The following is a 27783-nucleotide window of genomic DNA, read 5'->3' as shown; positions in this document are numbered from 1 at the left end:
CTTCCTTATTCTTTAAGTTAGTCTGAGTTTGTAATTTTTTTGCTGTTATTTACAGTAGAAAGAATTCTAAATGATAAAATAGGTCACTCTCTTGAAGCAAATTCCATCTATCTCCAAACTATATACCATCTATGTACTATTACTGTATTGTATAGTATATACCATCTACCCCCAAACTATATATATATATATATATACACACAGAGAAAGCGAAGAGAGTTCTTTGCTCAAAAACCGCTTTCAATTTGAGAAACAATTTTTTCAATGCCTTTCTTTCAATTACAAAACAGTCTTTGACTCAATTTGGGCTAATTCTTTAAAGCCCACCAGTATACATTGTGAAATATACTGCTTACATGTTATGAAATGGACAAGAAATTTATTTAGAAATAATCAAGTTCTAATGAACTTGGTCTAGGACATCCTAGACACTAGAAGACTGTGTTGTTACATCAAAGACTCTATTTGAATGCTTACATGTTACACTTAGCCAAAATTATAGAAAGAAAATAATTCCTGAAAAAAATTTATCTTATGTATCTTATTTGTCTATTTGCCATATAATGAACTACCTGTTCACATATAGAAATGAATCTCAGTGTAGACACATTGCAGGTGTATTGGAGTGTACCAGTACCTTCACAATCTTTACATTCAAAATTCAGGCATTCTCTAGGAAGTTTCAGCAATATATTGATTATATCAGTTGGCATTCTCTTTAACCACTCCTACATCTGACACTATTGAGGACTTTACTTAACCCTCCTTTTCTTTGGCAGTAGAATGAAATGAAAAGAACCCTTGCTTAGTTAGAGACAGAAGGTTTTGCCTGTGGCCCTGTTTCTTCTGCTTCCTAGCAATATAACTTTCAGGAAGTTTAACTGGAAGACTCCCAATCTATTACTCCTCTTCTAAGCTCCAGATTCACATTTCCAATTAGCAGAATAACTTCAGGGAAGAAACTAACTTCCTGAGCCTCTATTTCCTCAAGTGACTTAACGACTTTACAAAGTTGCATCCAGTATCAGAAAGAACACATGTAAATGTTATCTGAGAATTGTAAAGTTTTATTTATAGCTATGTGATTATTACGAAATTCTTCCTTGAAGCTACACATCCTCTTTTTCCCAGCTCTCATTACAGATTGATTTCTTAGGAAGCACATGCTGAGATGGAGTTTGTGGTGCAAGAATTTTTTTTTTTTTTTTTTAATGAATCAACACCTGTGAAGGGAAGGAGGAAGAAGCAGGTTTGGGCAGAAGTTGAATTGCAATGCAGTCCTGCCTGATATAGCCTTGGCCAAGCAGGAAGGGGTGCAGGGGGCTCTGGAATGACTATTACCTGTCAGAATTGCCCCCTGTCTGGACGAGATGGTAGATGTTTATACCCCTGCCTTGCTCAGTTACTCGTACAAACTGCATCTGGAATAGTATGACCTTTGGTGAACCAGCTGTCTGAAGCTAAGGCAGATCTCAAAGGAGCTGATGACAATGTCTGCTGACTACATTCCCCACAACTGGGCCCCTTTCTTTAAGGAGGATCTGAGGGGCACATCTCCGAAATATACCTCTTACATAAGTTTGTTATTTACTATGATTTTGTGGACATACTTCATATATTTTTGCAACTATTCAATCTGCATCTTCTACTTCTTTCATTCTCTATTTTCATCTTTGAAGGTCTCTTTCCTTTTTCTCTATGAATATGACTCATAAATCTGTGTCTGACCTCTTTCCTGGGTTCTACTTCCACATTTTAGGAGTATTGTAGACACCTCCAATTTGATGCCGTTCTGAAAACGAAATCTTTTTGACGCTTTCTTCTCAGCTGTCTCTTCTTTTCCATTTCCATCCCTATTATCTAAATTAGCGCTGAATACCACAGTAAACAGCCCAAAGATCTTCTCAGCCCACATTCTTCCTTCTCCATCTATACTTCCTCACAAATGCTTCACTGGATCCCCAAGTGAATTAAGTTTTCTCACTCATTAGCTTGACTTCAATAATCTTCTAGAGTCTGATCTAAATCTTCATGTTCATAATTTTCCCACAAAAATTCTCTCCTCTGATCCATCTGGTCCAGACACCTTCAAAGTGAAAAGACAACTTATGGAATGGGAAAAAATATTTGCAAACCATATATTTGATAAGTGGTTAATATCCAATATTTTACTTATTATTGAACATCAACAATTTACTACCTTTGCTTCTTGGCTTTTGCCTTTCTCTCTCTTTTTCTTTTTTTTTAACGTTTTATTTCTAGTAGTACTGAGAAAGAATTGATATGCATCACTATATAAGTTTAAGATGTACAGCACGATGGTTTGATTTACATGAATTGTGAAATGGTTACCACAATAGATTTAGTTAACATCCGTCATCTCATATAGATACAACAAAAAGAAAAAAAAAATTCTCCTTGTGATGAAAACTCTTAGGATCTACTCTCACAACAACTTTCCTATATGTCATACGTCAGTGTTAACTATAGTCATCATATTGTACATTACATTCCTAGTACTTATTTATCTTATAACTCCAAGTTTGCACCTTTTGATCACCTTCTTCCAATTCCTCCTTTCCCCTCCCCTGCCTCTGGTAATCACAAGTATGATCTCTTTATCTTTGAGTTGTTGGTTTATTTTTTATTAGATTCCACATATAAGTGAGATCATACAGTATTTGTCTTTCTCTCCCTGACTCGTTTCACTTAGCAAAATGCCTTCAAGGTCCATCCATGTTGTTGCAAATGGTAGGATTTCCTTGTTTTTTATGGTTAAGTATTATTCCATTGTATGTATATACCACAAGTTCTTTATCCATTCATCAATTGATGGACACTTAGGTTGCTTCCACGTCTTGGGTATTGTCAATGATGCTGCTATGAACATAAGGATGCAGATATCTTGTAGAGTTAGTGTTTTCATTTCCTGTGGATATATTCCCTGAAGTGGAATTGCTGGATCGTATGGTGGTTCTATTTTTAACTTTTTGAGGATCCTTCATACTGTTTTCCACAGTGGCTGTACCAATTTACAATCCCACCAACAGTGCACAAGTGTTCCCTTTTCTCCACATCCACGTCAGCATTTGTTATCTCTTGCCTTTCGATGATGGCCATTCCAACACACGTGAGGTGATATCTCATTGTGGTTTTAATTTACGTTTCCCTAATGACCAGTGATGTTGAGCATCTTTTCATGTGCTTATTGGCCATTCTTTGGAAAAATGTCTATTCAGGTCCTTTGTCAATTTTTTTTTTTTTGATGAGTAAGATTAGCTATTAGTTGAAAATGGGAGGAAAGAACAAAAAGTGCACAGAAAATCACCTATGAAAAGACACTGTAACAGGAAATATCATAGGACTTAGGAGGAAGAGATAAGAGTTTGGTAAAGGAGAAGTGGAAGGAGCAGGGGAAGTAAGATATGAAATGAGTCTGCATATGTAGGCAGTAGCCAGTACATGAAGTGCTTTCTGGAAGACATTGAAGAATTTTTTGTTTTGGTCTTAAACTATGGGCAGTAGGAAGTCATTAATGAACTTTAAGTAGGAGTATAATGGCAGATTTTTAGAGTGTAAAACAAAGCAATACTCTACTCACATCATCTCTGGCAGTTGTGTAGAGAATAGACTGATGGGGTGCAAAAGTGGACCTGGCTAAACTATTTAGGAAACTAGTACCTTAGATCTGGTAAGAGAAGATGGTACCATGACTTAGGGTGGAGGCAGTGGAAAGGCAGGGGTGCAGGTAGATTGATGTACTTTTTAGAAAGTAAAAGCTTCAGGGCTTGATGTTCAGTTGGCTTTGGGAGATGAGGGAGTGGAGATTAGTAAAGGCAATGGCTTGATGTCTGGTATGTCTAATTGAATGTTCTACTAGTCTAGGGAACCAACAAAAAAGGATCAGGTTTACAAAGAAGATCAAGAGATAAAATGTGTGCTTGTGAAGTAAGAGGTACCTTTAAGACCTACAAGAGAAGTTTTAAGTAAGGTAAAGGGAATTATCAGTATGTAGCTCAAAAGAGAGATATAGCCTGGAGATACAAATTTGAGAGTTAACTTCAAGCAGAAATAAAATTTCAAAATTCAACTCCTTTATTCCTGTGAGACAGTGGAAAAATATGGCAAATGAGCGCTCTTCCCAAATCCATTTTTTCATGATTCCTGGGCATATGGTCATGCAGCTAGTGATTATACTTTACAGACCCTCTTTTATCTAGGTGTGGCTATGTGAGTAAATCCTCCCCAAGAGAATGTGACAGAATTGAGGGGGCCAACTTTTAGGGTTTTCCCTAAAAATACTTGCCCTGAACATATTTATCCTTCTCAATTAGAAGTGGCTGAAATTGGGTACGATAAGAACTAGAGCTGAACCACTTGCCAAAATCCCTGGATGACTTTCTAGAGCAGAGTCTGCTTACCTGCCTGAGACCACCCACCACTCTAGAGAAATAAATTTTTATCCTGTTGAAGGCACTGCATTTCTGGGTCTTTTGGTCACAGCAATTTAGCTTTTACTTAAATTTTCAAGAACTTAGCTGTAATATAATAAACCTATAGATTTGGAGAAATTTACAGGTTATGTGCAAAGTGCAAGTGAATATTTTGGCTTATGGCATCATGCAAATAATTGTTTATATTCATATTAATCCTGCAAGTCAGGTTTTATCATTCCTATTTACAGATAGGAAAGTGAAACTCAAAGTGTTTCACTAAATTGCCCAATATTTGAGGTGATAGGTGATCCAGGATTCAAATGCAAGCTTAACTTCAAAGACTCCATTGTTTCTAAGACTTCATGTTATGGGTTTATATCGCTAATCGTTCCAATTCCTTGAGCATCAGTACACGTCTTTTACTTCTTATTTTGCAGAGTGCCTAACATGAGGCCTCACACATGGTTGGAACTCATTAAATATTCATTTATTTCCTTAGAATACAGGCCTTAACAGTCCAACTAGAGAATACACTTCCTTCCATAAAATTCAGCAGTAAGAATGAGCCCAAAGAGACTTAATTTCATTTCAGAGAATCTATATCCAACACCAGATCACTATATTGTAATCATGGTCTATTTGCAAAAGGAAGGCTCTATCTTAATAGGTCTGAGCCCTCAGCTTTTTCCATTTTGCTCAGGCATGTAAATCAGCATGCAAGCAAACAAAAAACCTTCAATAACCCACATAGTTGTGCTGTTTGATTATTTGTTTTGTTTTTACTTTAAACAGCCTGCCTCATTCCCAAGGAGCACATAAGCACTGAAGTCAGCATTTCTCCAAACCACTCACTCAGCAAAAATAAATAAATGCTCCTCACCTTTGAAGAATAGCTATTTTCAAGAGTAAATCATTTACATACCTACTATTAATATCAGACTGCAGTGTTTATTGGAATTATTATAATTCCATGTGGAACTACTGAACACCTCTCAGTATTAGATTCCGCATGTTTACCCATCTTGACACCTCTTTGCTCTTATTAGTATTCATGCAGCCTTGCAAATGGAGAAATAAGGTAATGAAAACAGCCTGAATCAGATCTATATTCACATGGGCAGGCGTGGAATAGGAAGTTCATTTTGGCTGAACCCACAAGCTCTCTGATTTGCTTCTTTATTAATGTTTTCCTCGTAATCATTAATATACTTTTATTGCATCGTGGGAACAATGTGGGAGTTAAATATGGTCGTTAAATAAATTGAGGCATGTGGTTCAGCTTCCCTGCTACTGTACAGATGGCAGGAGAAAACACACAAATAGATGTATAAATCACACGTGTGCAGTCATACCTACTTCTTTATGCCAATATCGTGACTTATCAACAGTTCACAGTTGGATATGCAGGGGACTTTCCTCAATAATGTACAGTGAATTAGCACATCCTTTACACCCAATTACTAAAAACACTAACAAAAATGTGTCCAGTAAACAACACACACAGGATACAAATGATTGCTCATATTGTTTGAACACCCAAGGAGGCTGCCTCTGGTATTAATTCTTTCACTTTTGCATTCATAAAAATGTAATTGCGTTTCCAATTTACAGCAAGAGAGTCAAATTTTGCCTAATTAATAACATGAGTGATGTAAAAGAAACTAAACATATTAACAGTTTCAAAGTATAATTATAATCACTTGGTATCTTTAAATTCGAGTTGTAGCATAATACTGTGTTGGTGTTATACAAACACCACCATCTTATCCTCTCAGGCCAGAGATAAGCTCAGCATCATATAGTATAATTACTCCAGTTAGAACAGTCACCAGCTGACTTGAAGCCAGCTTATTTTATTATTGAAATCAAGGCCACCATCTTATGATTAGATTTCAGGAGACAACAGATTATGTGTTTAATGCTAGCCACCTCCCAAATCCATGAATTTGTTAAAATGTAGCATAATATTTGAGACTGCATAAATCCAAGGAAAATCATCAGTATATCAATTAAAAAACAATAAAACAAGTATTAATAAAATAATAATTTTATTATTGAACACTTTTATGTCAGATACTCTTCTTTGTGTTTTACATGTACTCAGATTTACTCATTCAATCCCTAAGTCGACCTAAGCGGTAGATACAAGTCACGTGTCCATTTCACAGTTGATGAAATCAAGGCACAGAGAGCTTTACTGATTTTCCCAGAGCTAGTAAGTGATGGAACCATGATTCAGACCCAAATAGTCTGACTCTGGGGTTTGTGTTCTCATTCACTTTTACATTCTCTTTCTACACAGTATGCATCTTAGTAATGATTTCAATGATGGTTACCATCCTCCAATCTTGGAAAGAACATATGCAAACATATCCAAAGTGATTCATAATCTATTACAAAGTTCAATTATTGTGCAGATAATCATCAAGAACACAAATAACTGTACAAAAGAGAGAGATGCTGTAAGAGCAAGGATCAGATTCAGGAATGCATTTTTCAGTATACACTGGATTTAGTGACTACAGATAGGAAACTATTTGGTTAGGACAGTGAAGGGGGAGTGAACTCCATTAGGAAGAGAAAACTTTTAGATTAAATGCATTTCAAATGTGTGAAATTTTGACAGCAAGAAGAGAAGTCTTCCCTCCCTCTTGATGGGGGCAATAATACAACGTAATCCACAAAGTGCATGAAAAGTAAAGCAGGGTACAAAAAAAAAACGTTTTCTTCTCTCCTTTGGCCTATAATAGCCCTTTCAAAAACAGAAAAGAGGGAGGGAAGGAGAAAGGGAGGAAGAAAAAGAACGCAAGGTGATGAGATTATAGAATAAGCACCAAACCAAATTGTTGTTGTTTACTAAAGAAAATATTTACACTTCCTTGTACGGGCTTGATTTAAATGCAGATGTATTAATAAAGTTTTAAAATATTTTCTCAAAGGATCTCATATGAAAATTTTAAAGAAATACCTATTTCCGTGATTTATATTCAATATGCACTGATCAGTCTATTGTCTCAACATAATGAGAGTAATCACAACATGACTTATAAATGGAATGGTAAGAGACAGGTACTTTGGTAGCCTGTTGTTTCCTGGTTTGTTTCCACCTTCTGCTTTGGATGAAATATTTGAAAGATAAGAGTTTGAACAGTAAAATTCTTTTAATAGTCTGTGCTCACAGTTGCACTCAGAAATGCATATATTTATATATTTAATGTGTATCTATATGTATATGTGTGTGATATATATCATATATATATATTATATATGATCTTATTACAATAAAAAGAGCTTACCTTCATTTACTGTTGACTTTAGTATTGTCTCACCTGAGACCAGGAAGGTGGGCAAAATGTTTAAATCACTAACAGGCAAACATGATGAGATAGATAAGCAATATATGTGGCACTTATAAACTCTGTTTTGAGATATACTTTTCCTTTCTGGAATCAGAAAATATTTCGTTGACTTTCCTTATCTGTTTCATGACCACTGCTTATCCTGATTCTCATCTACAAGAGTATTTCTATGAAGTATACAATAGATACTCGGCTATTTTTCATTTATTTTGGCCACTTAGGTCCAACAGGGAAAGTTATATGTAATGGAAAGAACACTGAACTTAGAATCAGACCATCTGGAAATAAAGTTTCAACTGGAACAATTACTCGCTGTGTAATCTTTGCAAGTGATTTAAAATTTCTGAGCTTCAGTTCCTCCTATGTAAAATGGCAATGTTCTCTACATCTAGTATTATTGTTAGGAGCCTCTGAGATTAAGCACGTGGAAGAAAAAAAAAAACATTTTTCAGACAGGTGATGATGTTTGATAAACAGCCATTGATCCCAATCCAAACTAAATAACTATTTGTAAAAGATGTTGAACTTTAATTGTCTGGTAAGCTGTTTCCATTCATTGAAGTGTTGGACAGCTCTTCATATTGTGACCCTAGCGTCTGCTGTGAAGATCCGATGTACTGGGTTCTCTCATCCTTTGTCTGGGTGTCTTACCTCTAGTGGACTTAAGATAGTGTGAGATATACTGCTCCATTTATGCCTTTTCATTCACGTAATGCTATATTCACTGTAACATAGGAATTTCATTGGGTTGCTCTTTTCTTTGCCACTCTCCCTTGTTAGCAAATTAGTTTTAACTTTCACTTTTTATTAAAAATCTTAAATCAGATGTGTGATTCCGTATTGCTCTATACCAGGCCTTCAATAGGGCTGCTATCCACAGTCTAAATGAAGATTGAATAGTTAAACAAACATTATTGAGAGCTTCACGTTTAAAACCACTCTCAGGAACACAGTAGCAGAAATGCTTTGGCAACATGGTATAAAACAAAAACAATGTTGGAATAAATCTAGAAAAACAAAACTTTAAGATCAAAAGTCCCCTGATGATAAACTAGGTAGAAGCAAAACCAAAAGAGAATACTGATTGAAAAAAAAAATTTTAAAGGAAAACAGAAATAAAAGAAAATTTGAAACTGCTTAATAGCAAACGGCTTTTTAGAAATGGTGCTCTCTTAGGATGTGTTTATGTGCATTCTCTGCCAAACTTCAAACGCACAGCATACTTTTTATGCTTTTGAAGTTAGATCAGTGTTCAGGAATGGTTATAGTGTGGCCAGAAGCAAAACTGCCACTTTGTTGTTAAAAAAAAAACTGCAGAAGGCCGCAAAGGTACATCCCATAAAAGTAGTTGGGAAAATTTTTCTAAATAAAGAATTTTATAGAGATCCTCTAGGTCCCCACTCTACTGAAGCAAAAGGCAGAAGCAATTAAATATGACACCTTGTACTGTAGTCATAGAGGCTAAGGATACAATTTTAAATTATTAAAATAAAACACATCTGAATCAAAATAACACCTGGTTAGCAGTCCTGATGAATCTTCTTACTTCCCACTAAAATGCCTTTGACGGTTCTAGAAAAGATGCACACATGGAAACATCATGGTAATATAGGTATGACAGTCTCCCTGAAAAGAATTCCCAGAAAGAACACAGGGCCTATGGAGTTTAATAGAAAAAATATCAAAGGTGAGATCACCAAAATATGTATCCAGAAGCAGAGGAACTTTGACCATTTGAAAGTTAGGGGGAAGATTTTTGGATTTGGCTCATTTACACAATACATTTGGCTCATTCACACAGTACATATTGCAGACCTACTATGTGCCAGGCACTTCCTAGGCCCTAACAGAACAGATGATGTCCCTGTTGTGATAGAGTTTTCATTCTATCTGGTGAAGAGCGGCACAAAATAAATAAATTGATCTTGCATCAGTGCTTTAAGGAAACATAAAACAAGATGAGCAGATATAGCTGTTCCAGTGAGAGTCGTTTAATATAATCCCTAAATACTGCCCCAGGACCCACTTTGCTCAACTGTCACTGCTTCTTAACTTGGGAACTTTTAGTGTTTGTCCATGTAACGAAGTCCCATTTTTGCTGCAGTGCTCCCCTGAGCCTGCCGTGCGGGGATGCTCTCTGTTCTCTTTTGTCTTTCAAAATCCCATTCATTTTGTTTTCCATATATTAGTAAAAATGTCATGTCCTCTAACACCGCTGCTCAGTCAGCATGTGTACTGCTCCTTTAATGGAGAGTGGAAAGGGAAGGGACTGAGGAGAAAGGGGGCCAAGCATGTGTGTCCCATTTACCCTCTGAAACACAAAGAGAGCTGATTTTTATTGCTTTACTTTTTAAGTTTCAATACAAAGTTAAAAAAAAATCTAAAAATGATTTCCTTTTATAATCAGAAAAATTAGAATTTTTGAGTATTTTAATAATAATTTAAAATTTCATTTATATTTTATAGATATTACTCTTATTTCCAAAAGTAAAGCAAAAGACAAACAGTGGGCATGTTCTCCTACCAGTTTCCCTGACAAATGACATTTGTAAAATATTTCAAATAAAAAAGTAAAGCCATGCAAAAATCTAAGGCCATAAAATCTATGTATTAACAGAAACAACTGCAAAACACATTGTACAATATTAAATCTTGCTAAAAATAAAAAATGCAAAATAAGACAATAAAATTTCATTTTATAGCTTAAATGATCAAAATGTATCCTCTAATTTTTAACTTGACTATTGCTATTTGTGAAGCTGGTAAAACCACATACTGTTGATTGGAAGTGCCCTTTAATACAACACTTTGAGAAAGTAAAGTCATTCAGATGTTCATTTCTTTGATACTATAATTCTATTTTTGATTTTCTCTAAAATAAGTATTTTAAAAACAAAAATAAAAAATGTATAAAGACACTCACTACTATATTTGCAAGAAGAAAAAGATATACAACTTATTTATTTAACAAGAGAATTTCTAGGTAAAAAATTTCCTGGTGTTTCATTTTACAGAATAATAGGCAGCTATTAAAATAATAACTATATAGACTCCACAGTAACATGGAAAATGTTTATAATAAATTAGCAGCCAAAATTAACTATATATATTTGTGTATGTGTATATATATTTTTTCAACATATAAATTTATGATGCATAAAAACAAAAAAACTAAAGAACAGAAACATGAAAATAATTTGACTTCCAACAGTAGCAGAATTATCGGTACCTTTTCATTCTATTATTGCCTATCATTCCTGTTATTAGACCTTCATAATATTTGTATAATTATACTTTATTAAAATGATAAAACAAATGCCAATTTATTCTAGCTTCTGGGGACTTTGCTGGCTATTTCTTCTCCTGGAATCTTCATTCCCCAGATATCCAACTTTCTAGTTCACTATCTGAACTTTCTAGTTCCCTTTTTTCGAGTTTTTATTCTAACGTCATCTTCCCTTCTTGGCGAGGCCTACCCTGGCCACCCTGTTTAAAATTGCAAATCTTGCTACCTGTCAACTGTTCTTACTTCCACTTCCCTTTTTAAAGTTTCTCCTTAACACTTATCACTATGTAACATATTATCTCTTTCAATTGTTTATCTGGTTTATTTTCTGCCTTCCACACGAGAATATAAGATCAAGTCCACATTTCTCAACCAAGAAAACAGGGTTCTTTGTGATCCAATCTCAGTCTACTCCTCCAGCTGCACCTATCTCTAAAACCTTCTCATAGCCTCCATTCTGATCACACATTGTTGGAAACCTTTAAAAAATAAGATGGATTAAATGGAGGAACAGACAGATGGGTCGATATTTAGTAGAACGCGTACAATAAGATGTTAGTTGTTGAATCTAGTTGGTAAAATGTGTTTGCTGTAATTTTTTTCCATCTTCTTTATATGTTTGAAATTTTTCATATAAAATGCTGGGGAAAATCCCATCAAAAAAATAAATGTCATGTGGGGAACTTATACTGACCTGACTTGAACAAACTAAACATAAAGATCTTGTTTTAGACAACCAGGGAAATATGAACACTGATGTGATATTAAGTAAATAATGCTATTAGCTTTTTAAAGCATGATAGTTTAAGAGGTATTGTGATTTTTTTAAATGGACTCATATTTTAGACAAACATTTAAATTTTAATAGATTAAATGCTTTTGTATCTAGGATTTCCTTTGAAATAAGAAAGCAAAAGTTGAGGAGAAAGTAGAAGTAAAAAATGAAAGAATTTGCCATACAAGATAGCTGATGGAGCTAGATGAGGATTACCTAGGGATTTCATATGCTATTCTTTCTGTTTCTGTGTTCATTTGAAAATTTCCATAATAAAAATTTAAACAGCACTCTGCATTTCTCTGTCTCTTATCACACCATACGAAATCATATTTAATTTTACCTCTTTTGCTGGACCACAAAGTACAATTGTTGTATCTCCAGTTCCTAGCATAATACCTGGAACTGTGAAGTAGGTGCTCAATGAATATTTGTCAGTTCTTGAATTTGAAATATCAAGGGTGATATAGTAATAAAAATATTCATTGACTTTCTAGTAAAGCTACTTCAGAAATTTTCACTATTCTTTCATTAAGTAACACAGATGGAAGTCAACTTTGCTAATTAAGACCATTTGACTATTGATAATCCTTAGAATTGTATGTGAGTGTAAATATTATTTTAAGAACAATTATATGGGGTTCTTAATTTCTAGCCCACTACTTTTCCCAATGATTCTCACTTTCTTTCACCTCATAACCACTGTGTTAGCTTTTACAACATATCCTTATTAGGAACAGGTAAGTGGTTATCTATACTTCTCTTGATATAACTAAACTTTCTCTATTTTTCTTTTCTTCCCACCTCCCAGCTACGTGGGTACACATTGGTGAGCTGCATAGGGAAAGTCAGAGCTAAGACACCTGGAGACTCCTTCCCTCAAGAGCTTCAAAGGCTTATTTGAATACTTGTTCCAGAATCTTAAGCAGGTGCCAAATTTCATAGGACAAAGACTTATGTTGACTCTCAGAATATTGTCTTCTAGATACAGAGATGCTGCTATACAAACACATGTAAATGGTGTGTCTTTATAATGCATTTGACTCTTTATATACTCTGAGTTTTGATATCCCTTTTGCTCAGTACCTAACTGAAGCTTGGAGAGAAAATATGCCTGAGCAGCTCTAGGTGACCAAATATGAAGCAAATTGTGCAACTGTGTCATCGCTAACACTATTACATGAACAAATTACATTAGCAAGCCATAAGCTATCTGGTGTGTGGTACAGTTGGTTGACAGAAGATATTGTTTTTTTTCGGAACCAAAGTTAGCACATGAGCCTTTCTTTAAGCCTGTGTGACTAGAGTGGAAAATTCTAACACTAGTGTTGTCTGAAAAAAGAAAGTTCTTTAATTCCCTTGTGTAAGAAACAAATTTACAACATGTAATATTTCCTGCAAAGTATGTTATTTCACTTTTAATTACACATTTCATCATTTGCCTCAGATGTGCAATTTTCTAAGACATATAACTTCAGTCCCTCAGAGTAAATCAGGAATTAACTTCATACTGCTGCAAACTAGAAAACGTAGAACCAGATGATTAATGAAAAACAAGTAGTGAGAGTCAACACAAAACCTTTACGACCTTCCTTACGTTCATAGGAAGATTCGGAAATGAGTTCTACTCTGAAGACCTGTATAAATCTCTAGTAAACAAACAATTGAGATTTTTATTTGATTGCTGGCACATTTTAGAGACTTATGGAATGAAATGTGTTGTTTGTTTTCTCAACTAAACAATTCATAAAAATGTTCTTTTTACTACCTCCCCTCTGAAAAAAAAACACAGAGAAATGAACTATATATTTTTAGTGAATTATAACTGGGAAAAAATTGTCTCTGTCCTAGAAAACATAACCCTTTCATCTACATCTTTAAATAATAATGTTTAATACCCATAGAGTACATATTATTAAATGCATTAATATTTTCCTCATTTTACAAATGGAACTAGTCACGTATACACCCCCAAAAACTTAAAAATACATCCTATTCATCATCTGGGCCTTGTCAAATGATCAAATGTTTTGGATCAAGCAAGAAAGTATCAACACAATTGATTAAATTTTTTATTTGTAATTAATGTTTGATATTTTATAAACACAACTATATGTGATAGTATCCTTATTATATGTACACTACATACATATATGGGCAAAGACATAAATCCTTATATGTAGGTTAAATACAATTTGAAAAGAAATCATTTTTTCTTACAGAGAGAAGGCCGTTTTATTATTGAATTTAATACAACAACCAAGAACATAAAAACAATCAGAACGGAAGAAATTTTGTCATTAAATGTATTTGGGAGGAGAAAAGAAAATTATCATCATACATTGAACCTCATACATTTAAAGACAAGAGAGGGCCAACACAGTGGCATAGTGGTTAAGTTCACGTGCTCTGCTTCGGGGGCCCGGGGTTCGCAGGTTTGGATCCCGGATGTGGACCTACACACCGCTCATCAAGCCATGCTGTGGCGGCATCCCATATACAAAATAGAGGAAGACCGGCACAGATGTTATCTCAGGGCCAATCTTCCTCACCAAAAAAATAAAAAATAAAGACAAGACACTCTTGATGACTGGCTTTGCAAACTTAGGGATATAACCATGTTAATTTTGAAGTTGCATATAATTGATTTAGGGAAGAAATTTTTTTTAGGGGGGAGAGAGAACATTTGATTTTGTATTCTATTATACCCTAGATAGTTTATTCCCTAACTTTCAAAGACTTTGTAACCACTGGTAGTTGGACACTAATTTATTCATTAGTTTATCAGCAAAGGAGAGAATTCACACAAGCAAGGCTATAGTGTCTTAGCCTTTAAACCTACAATGAGTGCATACAGGAGATTGTAATCATAGAGTAGAATTCTCATTTGGAACCCTCTGTGACGCTAGATTGAGCAAATTTCAACCTTATTTAAGGGGAGTTCAGAAGTACAAGTCCAGTTTGTCACTTTCTTGTCATAACTTCAAGCTGAGTTAAGGATTCAATTTTCCTCTGAAGTTAGAGAAGGCAACAAGTTTAGATCTTGTCTGTAGGAAAGCAAAATCAGAAAAGAAGGCAAGGAATGTGGCACTATAGAGCACAAAAAGATGGACAATATTACTTTCTAATACCTAGAAATCAATAAATATTATTTAAAAGGAACAAATACTATTTTTTTAAAGAACTACCACTTTAAGATAGGTATATGTGTAAATATAAGGTATAATATTGATATTGTGACTTACTTAAGAGTAATTTGTCAGCATAGGTCTTTCTACATATGAAATTGTTTAATTTCTGGGTTTAATTGTACTAACAAAATCATTACTAAAGTAAACCTAAAAACATGTTAAAGAAGCTTACAAGTGCAAAACAAAAAAGGAGTTCTTTAATCATTTAAACGAGTAGTTATTTTGCTTTTCATCTGAGCAGACTTATTTTTAAAACTGGAGAGAATGTTAACAAGTTGAATTATATGAGAGAGAGATGAGACAGAGAGAGAGAGAAGTACAGGATGTCTGAAGGTAATGGTGTTTTATCATTTGTGATTTGATATACTTTGCAATGCCTTTCTGTTTCCAAGGGACCATGACTTTCTGAATTCTTGATGGCACCATTAAACAGCTGTGCAATGTTCATTCTGGAACAAAAATACTCAAGCAGGAACACTGGAATTAACTGTGGAGAATACAAATTAGCTAACAGATTTATTCCTCATACTGACATAATAAACAAATATTGATGGCTTCCTGTGGTGTAATATATCCTTATTCATTGCTTCACAGCTCACTCATAGCTTCTTCACTTTCTCCTCAATGCTTCCAAATGGGTGATTCATCCTATACTTCTCGAAATATTAGTCTGTTTACAGTCTTCAGATAGCTAACAGATTGTACATCATTAAAGTAGCTTTGTGATGGCTTTCACTGTAGATTGTTGCTCTCCTTCAATTTATTTGATTTTTTCTTTTCAAGGTTTTTAAAAAAGAGAAGAAAATAAATGGCATCTTTTTATTTAGCAATAATGTTTTGATTGTACATACGGTATTATCTTTTTAATAACTTTCAGGTTTCCAAATACATCCTGCATGGCTAAAATACAAACTATTCGAAGTAAAAAGCCATAACCAGAATAAGTATCTTTTCTTTTCTTTTTTTTAAATAGTATTGTAATCCTTCCAATAGTATAAACAATTTGAATGGAAATCACCACAGGAGCTCTGTCTATCTCTGTATTTACAGCAATGTTGGGATTGATAAAATGCTGCTACTTCCCTTAGGATATTTTTGTTTTTTAGTATGAATGAAGTTTTCACATTTCTACATTAAAAGAAGACTCAGTACTAGAAATATTTATTATCTTGGTCATCCCTGATTATATTTTATATCTCATTTAAATCAGAGCTGCTCTTTTGAAAATTGGTAGGCACACCATAAAGGCATAAAATGACACGAAAAAGAGATAAAGTGACATATCCCAAATTATGGAATATACCAGAGTGAACAATAACAAAGGACTTGGAGTTTACACACATAAATTGTGATAGGCACATACTATCTGCATTTATGATGCTGAATACAGGCATCTTGGAATGGAAAGCCCAAGCCTAATGCCCTTCTTTCTCAGTTGGTTGTTGATTGAACATGAGCAATGCTGTCATGTGCTATAAAATTTGTATCCTTTACAGATTCCACACTGGGAATCACAAGCAAATCTGTCCATTAATGATAGTGGACACTGAACATAAATAACTGCATTCATAATGTAATTCATTCCTATGTAGCATTTACACTATTGTATAGTAAAAAAATCTCATTCTACAGTGTTGCTGGGTCTAAACTCTTGTTAAAATGTATTTTGCCTTGGAAAAGATGACAAGATTAGGCCTGATACAGTAAAGGGCATGTCAGTCACAATTTGGTTGGAACTCATAAAGTTTCTACAAATACGTGAGCAAGAACTTTACAAAGCATTGCGTTTGCTTGCAATCCAGTATTCTCCTCACTGCAACACCAAGATTTCAGTTTGATGATGCAGGAACATCTCATTGAGCTCAGTAAATTTAGACATTACGTTGGAGTGACATATATTATTAACTGTTCATTGATAACAAGTCACAGGAAAGAATCAATTACAGTCTTTTTGGAAGGAAGTTATTGACATTTCTGAATCCAAATACCTCTATATCCGATGTTATTTATGCCAAGAAATAACGATAAATAATAAGATAATTGATAAAATATTTACACTTATATAGGCAATGGTTTTGTAACAATCTAAAAGGGGCATCGGAAATGATTTGCTACCAAATATCCAAGGCCAACATTAGGGACAGCTGTGCTCTGAGGATTAATGAGTGGTGTAATGGAAAGAACTAGATTTAGACTCAGACATCCTGCGCTTATGACCCAGCTCTGCTACATACTATGTTGTTTGACCTTAGGCAAGTCATGCAATCTCTCTGAGCTCTGCAATTTTAACATCTGTGAAACACAAAATAGAGCAATTCACAGGGTCATTGTGCAAGGAAATATATATGAAACCCCTTGCAAACCATAATATATATATATATGTATATATATATGAGAGAGATAGAGAGTCATTTACTTGTATTATTAGGCAAAATCTTGGCATAGATACATTCAATCTTTGGTATCTTTGTCACATTTCCCATTAGCATGCATTTCCTCCTTTTTACAAAATCCACCCTCCTTCTCATGTCAGTAGGAGACTAATGGGGAACAAAGGAGGGTGACATTTACCAACACATAGAGCATTGTGTACCACTCAGAGATACCATTTAACGATAGCATCTTATTGGGTTAATTATTTAACTTCTCTAGACCTCAATTTCCTTGTATATAGATCATGAGAAAAAAATAATCATTTATGATTGCTAAATAGACTAAAAATAATATTCTATGATCACAGAATAGCCCCCTCAAACAATTGGTAGTTACCAAAATTTTGTGCCAAATTCTTGCTGATAACTGATCACTGTTAAAACACATTAATGATCTAATGTTTGATGTACCTCCCACCATGTTTGGGTTCATAGCATAGCAGCTGTCAAAATTGTTTGTTTGTATGATCTCATTCTTTTAAGGATAGGTCTGATCATAGCAACTAACGTTGTCAGAGGCAGGATGTGCCTGTCACCATTCCAACCTCATCTCCTAGAGTCTAAGTATCCTATTGGATAGGTACTAGACTATCCAAGTGCCATATATCTAAAGGCTAATAGGTTCTACACAACTGCTAAACATTGCAATTTTTTGGTGCAATATTGCTTACTGTAATAATTACACTCCCTAAACACACACACCCACATGCACACTTTGCAAGACATGAATAAAGATTATAGCACTTTCAAATTGAATTCACATCAATAATCTGATTATCCTTAAAACAACTCTATTTTACAGACGAAGAAACTAATGTCCAGAGGTATTAGGTAATTTGCTTAAGTCACATAACTGGTGAGTAACAGAGCAAGATATAAGAACAAAATTATCATTTTATTTTTTATTGCAGTATGTTAGTAGAGCTTTTGAAAAATCCTCAAGATTTTCTTAATATATGTATATTTTATTTGCAGATAAATTGTGAAAATCTAGATTTAGGGATAAAATGAAACTAAGTGGTTATATTCATTTTTAAAGAATTTTGAATGCAATTACTTTAACCAAAAGACTTCCTAAACTATTTGGATATATGTGTTTCAATGTCTTTGCTGCATTATTACATATAACCACCAAGATTCCACCTAAATTTTCAAATACTTATCTTCTGCTTAAAGTGAAGGTCTCGTGCAATTTCTAGGTTAATGAGTGTTGTTAACAAAACCAATTTATTCAACATATCAGTTGATGTATCTACTCAAAGAGCTCATTTTTTTCTTTTTAAAATGAGTAGCTGGAACTTGATGTTTTGTCATTTCTCATTATCTTCCCTTCTCATGTCCTACGTCCTAGGTACAACAGAGAATCTATTATTTCCTGAATAAGGTGCATATGTTCCTGCTGCTATATTTTTGCTCACCGCCACCTCGACATTCTGAAGTGCCCTCACCCTTTTCTGTGCTCCTAGAAAATATTACTAATCATCTTCACTTTTCCCCACTGATCTCAGATAGTATTAGAAAAATTCTATGCAGCTAATATCCATGATTAGACTTAAAATACATTTGCCATCTCCTCCTCAGCCTTTTTCCGCCTTTTCCTTCAACTCTTCCCTTCAGCTGCCAAGCAGAGAGAAAGATGTTGTCTTTAAATCCGTTTAATTTGTCCAGGTTTAGATCTATACCACCTCCTTCAGAAAGCCATTTCAGATTTTTCCCTTATTTGAGTCTCACCTGTCCCTGTTTAAATTAGTTGTTCTTTTCCCTGCACTATATTGCACTTGGTCCCTCTATTATGAAATTTTAAAAAATCAGTCTTATAGCATAACTAGTTGTTTTCATTTTGCATATCTCCTATGGATTTTAAAGAACACTGAAGAACAGCTAGTTGAATGGACTGTGATAATACATCATCACCGTGTCTACTGCTCCAATCCTGGTTCAAGCCAGTACCATCCCATCTGAATTATTTCAAGTGCCTCCTAACTGAACTCCTTGTTCTGTCCTTGCCCCATTTGGTTTTAATCACAGCAGCCAGAGTGATGTATGAAAATCATGAGACTGATCCTGTCCCTCCTTTGCTCAAAAACCTCCATTGGTTTCGTATCTACTTGGGGTAACATCCAATGTTCTTACAACGGCCTCCATGGCCTCTAATTAGGTCTCTGCTCCCTTCTGCTGTTATTCACCCACTTATCTCTTCCATTCCAGCCGTACATACTAGTCTTTTTGCTACTCCTTGAGCTCCCCAGGCACACAATGGTATCAGGACTTCTATACTTGCTATATACTTGCTGTTCTCTAGATTTTTTGAATGTTCTTTCCCCAGATACTCACATGACTCACCCCTTCACCTCCTTCATGTCTTTCCTCAATGTTATCAACTTATTGAGCATTCCATGGACACCCTATTTAAAAATGCACCTCCTCCATTACTGCCTTTCTTTTTCCTTACTTAGTTTCTTTCCATCTGAAAGTCTCCTGGTATATGTTTGCTTATTTAGTTTATTTTTTTCCTCCTCCCACTAGAATGTAAACTCTATGAGGGCAGAAACTTGCTTATTATGTTCACTTCTGTATCTTCAATATCTTGATCAAGACCTGGTGCATAGTATGCACTCAATAATTATTTAGTGAATAAATGAATGAATAAGTCAATCTGGAATATATATATATATACAGACACACACACACTTATATATGGTGAATCTTAAAACATAGAGGTAATATAAGCCCTAACGCAATGGTGGAGGATACTAACTAGATGAGTGTGGTCCTGAATTTTGATCTCAGACTAGTTCTAGTCATCATCACCTATCTAACCCATCTTTACTCTGGCTGCAATTTGGAGACAAACAATTCAACAGCTGCTGTGTAGACTGACAGAATACTTTCTAAGCTTCCCAATTATTTGTGGGGCAGCTCTGTTGTTCAAGTAGTTACATATGGTGGTTGGGAATCCTGCTACAGTTGTTATAACTACACCAAACTGATTAGGTTTTTTGTCTTTAGAGTTGTGTTTACACTGCCATGGCTTGACTCAAATATGATCAGATTTTACCTAATCAAGACAATCCATGATGCGCTTCCTCTGTCATTTCGATCTTCATGCTCATCTTCAGAGAAATCCACAGCACACATGCTCTAAGGCAATTTCTCTCACAGAGGAAACATCATACCCTGTGTATCCCCTCAAAATCAAAGGTTGTCTTTAAAGTCAAATAAATTATGGATAATATAGCTTTTGTGTTCCCCTGAGAGTTGTTCAATCATTGCTACTCCTCTTTGAACTTCCAGGGTAAGCTCCAAATGCCAAGCCACAGACAATGTCTCTGCAGCCAGAGCATCTGACTCTCTGGCAGCCATTTCTGACAATTGCCGTGGCAGGCTGCACGCTCCCTCCAGGTCTCGTCGCAGCCTTGGTGTCTGCATAGGGCTGCTCTCTTGGATGAATTAATTTTGTATACCTTTATAGGCTCTCCGATATAAGGATCATCATTTTTCTGGGCCATGTATGAAAGAAGCAAGCCTTTCTGCTCTTGCACATAACCCTGGAGGTCCTGTCCCCAGACTGCCATTTCACCTTGTAGGGTTTTGGCCAAAAATCTGCTCTGTGGGCTGAGAGGCACACATCACATTCTGGGCATGTCACATAAATCTGTCCCCTGGCTTTTGGGTCACTTTCCGGTTTTGGAACAGGCATGGGGCAGCTTGCCTCTCTATTAAATTTAAGTGGTCCTCATCAAAGTGCAGAACCTCTGCTGTGAGTGAAATTAACAGCACATTTGATGCATTGCTGGCACTCCACTAATATGGATTTTTGACCACACAGCAGAGTGAATATGACTGAAGTGTTCAGAAAGTAAACCCTTTGTGCAAGTTCTTGTGGTCAGACAAGATCAATATACGTCCTATAGGTTAAGCAAAGCACATGAGGTTGAGACTGCCATTGTTTCCATTTAGGAGTATGATTTTTTACTTTCACAAGATATAATCAGTAATGTGTTCACTAAGTGCTAACTTAGTACCTAAAACTGTCAGATTCTATTTTTTAACATAATACTAGGCATCAAGGTGTTCTGAGTTTCTTGAGAGCTATACAATGAACACAGATGAAGCAGTTAGATATTGAGACAAGGCAGATTGTAATTAGGGAGAAAATCTATGTTCAATGATAAGGGTGTCATAGTAGGGAGATACCAGTATAGGCTACAATAACTGGAAAGGCTTTATCAAAGGTATAGGATTTGAACTGATCCTTGAGTTGGTGAAGTACTGAATGCTATAAAAAAGTGTTTATACTCTTTTGAAGTCAAATTCATAATCCCAAGTCTGGCCATCATCTGCTATATTCTCGAACTTAATCACATTTTCACATACACAGATCTCTATCACATGAGACTGCTTGCTTGCTTTCAAAGAGTTCAGGAGTTTCTTTTTTGCATTTGCTCGCAACCCAGAGTCCACTCACTAAGGGTTTACTCCTATTTTAAGTTTCTGCTCAAATTCAAATTTTTCAAGTATTTCTAGATCATTGGAAGCAGAATGAATTTCTTCTCTTCTTATGTTCATAACATTCAATAACATTCTTTTAAACCTCCTTGCATTCCACTTGGCAGGGCATTTCCTTTGGTACTGTTTCTCTCTGACCAGATAAGGTGTGTTTGCGTGTGTGTGTGTGTTTGTGTGTGTTTTTATTTATTGTTTTCAAAGAAGATCAAAAATTTCATATGTTTCTATAAAACAATACAGTCTAAGTACAAAGAAAAAGCAGAGATCTCTTTAAATAATAAACAGCAAAAATAGTTTTTTCATTTTCCAACCTTTTGCAAATGGAAGTATTACATACCTACTGTTTTGAACTTGTTTTGAGAAATGGCCAAAGAAGACTAAAAGCAGAGGGAGATTTGCAAGTTGTACTAGGATAAGGCCATCATCCCTGCCTTTTCCTAGTTCAGTTCCATTCTGTAGACAGCAAAGAGGAAACATTTCCAATAAAGATAGAATTTTACAGTGTCCATTTCTAATATCATCAAAACCTTTGCAGTCAATAGTCTTCACGAGGACCTGTTTCCGATAGCAAACTTCATTTCATCCCACAATAGATGCAATTGAATCCTCCCTTTTGTGGAATTCTCCCTCAAAGAGGCAATCTCTTGTTTTGTATCTCAAACTCAGTCATTGGCTACTGGAGTCCAACCTGAAATCCTTGATGGATAAATCCTGTCCTCCTAAATGCTGGAGTTTATCAGAGTTTTCTCTGGAAAATTAGTCACCACTTTGGTGCACTCAAAGTGTATCAGAGGAAAGAAATAAGGGTCTAGCATGTAACTTCTTTCACTTTTTTGTCTTTTTTAAGCCCAAGGTAGAATCTGTAACCCACATTAAGGTTATAATACCTGCAACAAACAAGACAAAGATTTCGCAGCCCCAGTCTTGAGATTCTTGGGAGCTATGTCAGTGATACTGTTATTAATATAAAAAGAGTCCTAAAATAAAATTGCTTTTCCTTTTTGCTAATTTTCAAAGGAGGTTACATTGATATAATGAAAGATGGGAAAATACACAGGCACAAAAACACAAGCACACACACACCAGCTTCATCTTAACGTTCCTCATTTATCACCTATTGAGCTGACAAAATAAGCAGGACAGTCCCACGGTGGTCACCCTGACCAGTCCCACGGTCGTCACCCTGACCAGTCCCACGGTCGTCACCCTGACCAGTCCCATGGTCATTACCCTGACCAGTCCCATAGTGGTTACCGTGACTTCCATCCTAGTTTGTACCTTAGAGAGGCAATTGATAACAATTTTTCTTGGTATTCTCTCCATGCAGACTTTAAAGAAGGCCTCCAAGGCTCTGTAAACCCTTCATTTACATTTGAGGAATGTTTATGTGAGGAAGTCTATAGGTTTCTACAATGTTAGAGCAGGAAAGCCTCAGAACGTCATTAAACCAACCCTCACTTCACAGAGACGAGAAAGCCAGAGCTCAGTCATGAGAAGGATTTGCCCAAGGTTACCCAACAAGTTCACGACTGCCTCTGTCTGGTCTACCAACTCAAAGCATGCTGTTACTCTGCCATTCCTATGGCTGCATCTCTGGAAAATTAAGAAGAAAGTTGCCTTAAACAGTCTCCCACCCTTTTTCAAGAGCCTAGTGGTCTTTACTTCATACTATTTCCTAATTGTGCAAATCCCCAGGTAAGAAGTCTGAGCAGGTTCCTATATCTATCTGACGTTTATTTCTCTTCAAAAATATCTAATTTGGGTTCCATTTCCTCAAGACCTTATTAGGTGACCACTTACTCATCTGGTCCACAATACCACTCACATCTCTGTAGGGTGCAAATGACAATATGCCATATCATCTCTAGGTAAGTATCCAGCTTTTTAACAAAGCCCTTACAGAGACTGTGCCTTAATCTCAAGTACTATTGTGGGAATTTCGAGCTGTTAATTCTCTCGTGTTCTATTTGAATCACACTACATATATTACCAGCGTGTAATTAATTATGTTCCTCCTATAGGTTAGGCCCTAGGGATAAAGTACTGAACAAGACAGCTATAATTCTTGCCTGCTTGGAGTTTATATTCTAGCTGAGGGAAATTGGTGATGGGGTGGGAGTGTGCTCCATTAGACAAGGATATTAGGGAAAGCTCTTGGTTATGGTGAGGCAATTTATTAGATATCTAAAGAAACGCAAAGGAGGCAGCCATACAAAAGAAGGAGGAGGCAGCCTCCTCCTTCTCTGGAGGAGAACATTCTGGAGAGGAAAAACAGTTGTCAACACCCTAAACTGGGAGTAAGTTGGGTTCCTGGTTGACATAAGTAGGTCAGTGATGCAAGGGCATAAGTGATGAGGGTGCAGTGGGAGGAGAGGCCAGATGAGGAAGGGATTCGAAGCATAGTTAGGGGTTTAGATGTATTCTTATTGCCATGAGAAGACATTAATTTTAAGCAGAAGAGTGATTGGGTAGATTTACTCTTAAAACATCACTTTGGTTACTGTGGAGAAAACAGCCACTACAAGGACAAAAGTGGAAGCAGAGAATTTATTTAGAAGGCTATTGAGACATCCATTGAGAGGTGACACTGGAGTAGTCCAGTATTGTATCCAGTGGAAATGGAGATATGTGGACAGGGTCATTGTCTAGTATAGAGAGAAATCAATTGCAAAACTATGTTTTGGGTGGATAGTGCAATTTACTGATGTAGGGAAGATGGACGTTATAATCAACCAGATGATTATTTTTTTCACCCTGTGGCCACAGGCACTTACTCAAGTAACAGACTCTTACTGAGCAACCTACTGTAGAGAGTAGAATCATTCTTTACCTAGAATTTACTGGTGGTTCATGAAAATAATGTATTAAAAAAGAGATATCAGTTATTAAGCTTTTGTTATGTGTAAGCATTGCTCTAAGCACCTGGTATAGGGTGCATTTGGTAGCTATTCTCTTTTGTCTGCCAAGACTCTCTTTCTTCTCTCTTTCTGGTAACTCTCTGATATAGTCAGAAGTGGGAGCATGACACAGGGTGAGACAACCAAAATTCTTTCTTGGGATATTTCTGCTAGAACTTGCAAGGAAGATGGATTCTTTTTTGGGGCGGGTCCTTCTGACACGTGCAAAGCTGATATTTAAAAAGTGCAGAAATTAGGGGCCCAGAGAGACAATCTTGTTAGAGTTGAGTTCAGAAATACCCGAGAACTCAGGAGATTCTCCAGATCCTAGAGTTCTTTCTTTGATCTGTGAGCTTCCCCCGTTCTACTCTCCTTAGCAGAGCTCACCCTCTCCATCTGTACCTATTCTTGCTTAAGAGGGTTCTAGTTGTATTTCTATCCCAACCAACAGAGACAGGACATATATATCTCATTTCATCCTATAGCAACCAGTTAAACTGGAGTTATTATCCCATTTCACAGAACAACAAGAAGAATTAAAAAGCCTAGGTCATTGCCTAAGATCAGCCTGGCTTTCACATGGTGAGTCAAGTTCTGAATTTGGTTCTCTCTCTGCTCAGATCCCATGCTTCTAATACCTGCATGGTATTATGCCCTGTACACTAGGTGAAAAACGGACATGTGTCTACGTACAAGAATCAGGGAAGGGAAGAAACAAAACTCAGACAGACCTAGGTCCTAGCCTCGAGGACATTAAAATGTCAGAAACATAGCATGTAAATACTAGGAAAATGAACATGAAATAATTGCTATAATAGAGGGACAATGAGAGTGAAGAGGAAGGACGACTAATTCCAATCAGGATATCAGGAGAAGGTCTTTGAACTGGACCTTGAAAGACAAATAAGCCATTTATTATGACTCCTCTGTCTATGAAAATGACTTATTATGAAGTTGCTTTGATTTATCTCATAAACTTATCCATCCTTTATGGTTCAAATATGGGTTTTCCTACCAATAGATTTTTTTCTAATATGCCCTGCACACTTGAATCTAAATGTTGTGTGTGTATACCCCAAATTGAAACTCTAGAAATTCTCCTGTTTATTTGATGCATGGAAACCATAAAAGGAAAACCTACTTTGATTCAAGAACAAATTAAACCAATAATCATCAAAGCTGTGCTTTATGCTATATTGGAACTTGAAATCTCAATTCCCTATAGACCTTTACAGATATTTTTCCCCCAGCCAATTCCTTTTTTCATTTTCCACTACCAAATATGTTTTTTTCCTTCCCTTATTTCTCATTTTCATTCTCTTTTCCATCCTTTTTCCTAGCTAATGCTCACAATCTTGGTTTATTGAAAATTGCTTGAGGTAGATAGCCCTGCTTCCGCTCTTCTATACTATTGCTTTGTGCTAAGGAGGGAGTGAAGAGCTGGTGAATGAAACTTACTTGGAACTCTTTCTTTATTCCACATTTGACCGTTTGTGTTTTTTCAAACATGACCATTACAGGTGATTTTTTGTTTTTGCATTTGTTACTGATTGTTAGTACATCCCCCTTGAACATGACTATGTATTTCATATTGGCTGTGGCTTCCATGGGTGACATTTTTATACATAAGTTGCAGATTATCCTGAGGGAAAGTAAGGCAGATCAGGACATGAATTACTTCTGGGCCTTTCTGAAAGATCCCAACTTGGATAAAAACACTGCAAACATTTTATAGCCTGGATGATCTTCTGTCTATATTCTATCTGACTTTTTCTACTTTCCTTTTTCTCAATCTCTCCGAGGCCTTGAATTCCCTCCATCCTTTTATTCTTATGTCATGTAATATTAGTCCTCATCCTCACATTACACTCAGCTGAACAATACTTTGAAGACAGGCTCCTAATAAAGGTACAGAACAAGAAAAGGGCATTGAATGACATCAAGCATTTCCCCCAGGATCTTGAATATCACACTTCCCTTTCGCTATCAATTTAATGCAAAACCCATGCACAACTAGACTGTTCCGAAGCTTCATTAATAATATTTGGTGGTGGTCAGGTGGCCTGAGAAAAGTTAATATGACTTTCAGAGACTCCCAGCTTTCAACTAGCCAAAGTAACATGTTTTCCCCTCTTTGCTGATTGCACAAGAAATCTAGTTATTTTATAGCATGATAACATTGTAATGAAATAGAAAAGAGTGGGAATTGGATGACTCTGGATTCTTCTTTATACCTAATTATAAGTTAACCCTTCCAGGAGATATTTCCAAATCCTTCAGAAATTATTCTGAATCTTATTATCAAACCATTCAGGAGTCTTAGTGCAATCAACTAGCGATCCTCATGAATTTAGCCCTCATTTGCCATAATGGCCTCAACTTCTTTGTCAGAGGGTGGAAAAAATATTTTCAAAAAAAATTCACTTATAAATCCCTTCTAAAAGATTTATTTGGTAATCAAACACAAAGGAAATTAAAAAAAACAAAAACAAAAAACATGTGCTAGTTTCAGCCTTGAATGCCCATTTCTCCTGGCTCATTCTATCCAATGTTTAACACTGCTTAGTATCTGGTCCTCCAAAAAGCACTTTCTGACCACCTTGTCTCACCTAGGTCAAATTTCTTGCTTCTTAGTGTCAGCTGGACCCTGTCAATATCTCTAAAATAGCATCTATCATAGGATGACATTCTCTACTTGAACACCTCTTTCTCCCAAAGAGAGTATAAGTATTAGAGGGCAAGAATTGGGTTTTATTTATTCACTTCAAAGGAAGTTGCTGACCTGAACTCACTTATTCATTTCTCACATGAAGTTTGTGTTATTAATCCTATTTTAAAGAGAAGGAAATCCAGACCTTTGAGTCTCAACTTAGCCAAGGTCTACACAGCTGTCAAAAG

General features: G+C 35.8%; 1 long non-coding RNA gene across 1 annotated transcript in view; it reads right to left on the bottom strand.

Moving 5' to 3' along the window:
- LOC147917087 (uncharacterized) overlaps window positions 1-27783 on the bottom strand; it is a 94476-nt gene that overhangs the window by 55413 nt on the left and 11280 nt on the right. The window lies entirely within an intron of this gene.

This window comes from Ceratotherium simum, chromosome 5, assembly GCF_057802395.1.
Source record: "Ceratotherium simum simum isolate JZ-2026a chromosome 5, ASM5780239v1, whole genome shotgun sequence".
NCBI lineage: Eukaryota > Metazoa > Chordata > Mammalia > Perissodactyla > Rhinocerotidae > Ceratotherium > Ceratotherium simum.
This window is presented reverse-complemented; position numbering and strand designations above follow the sequence as displayed.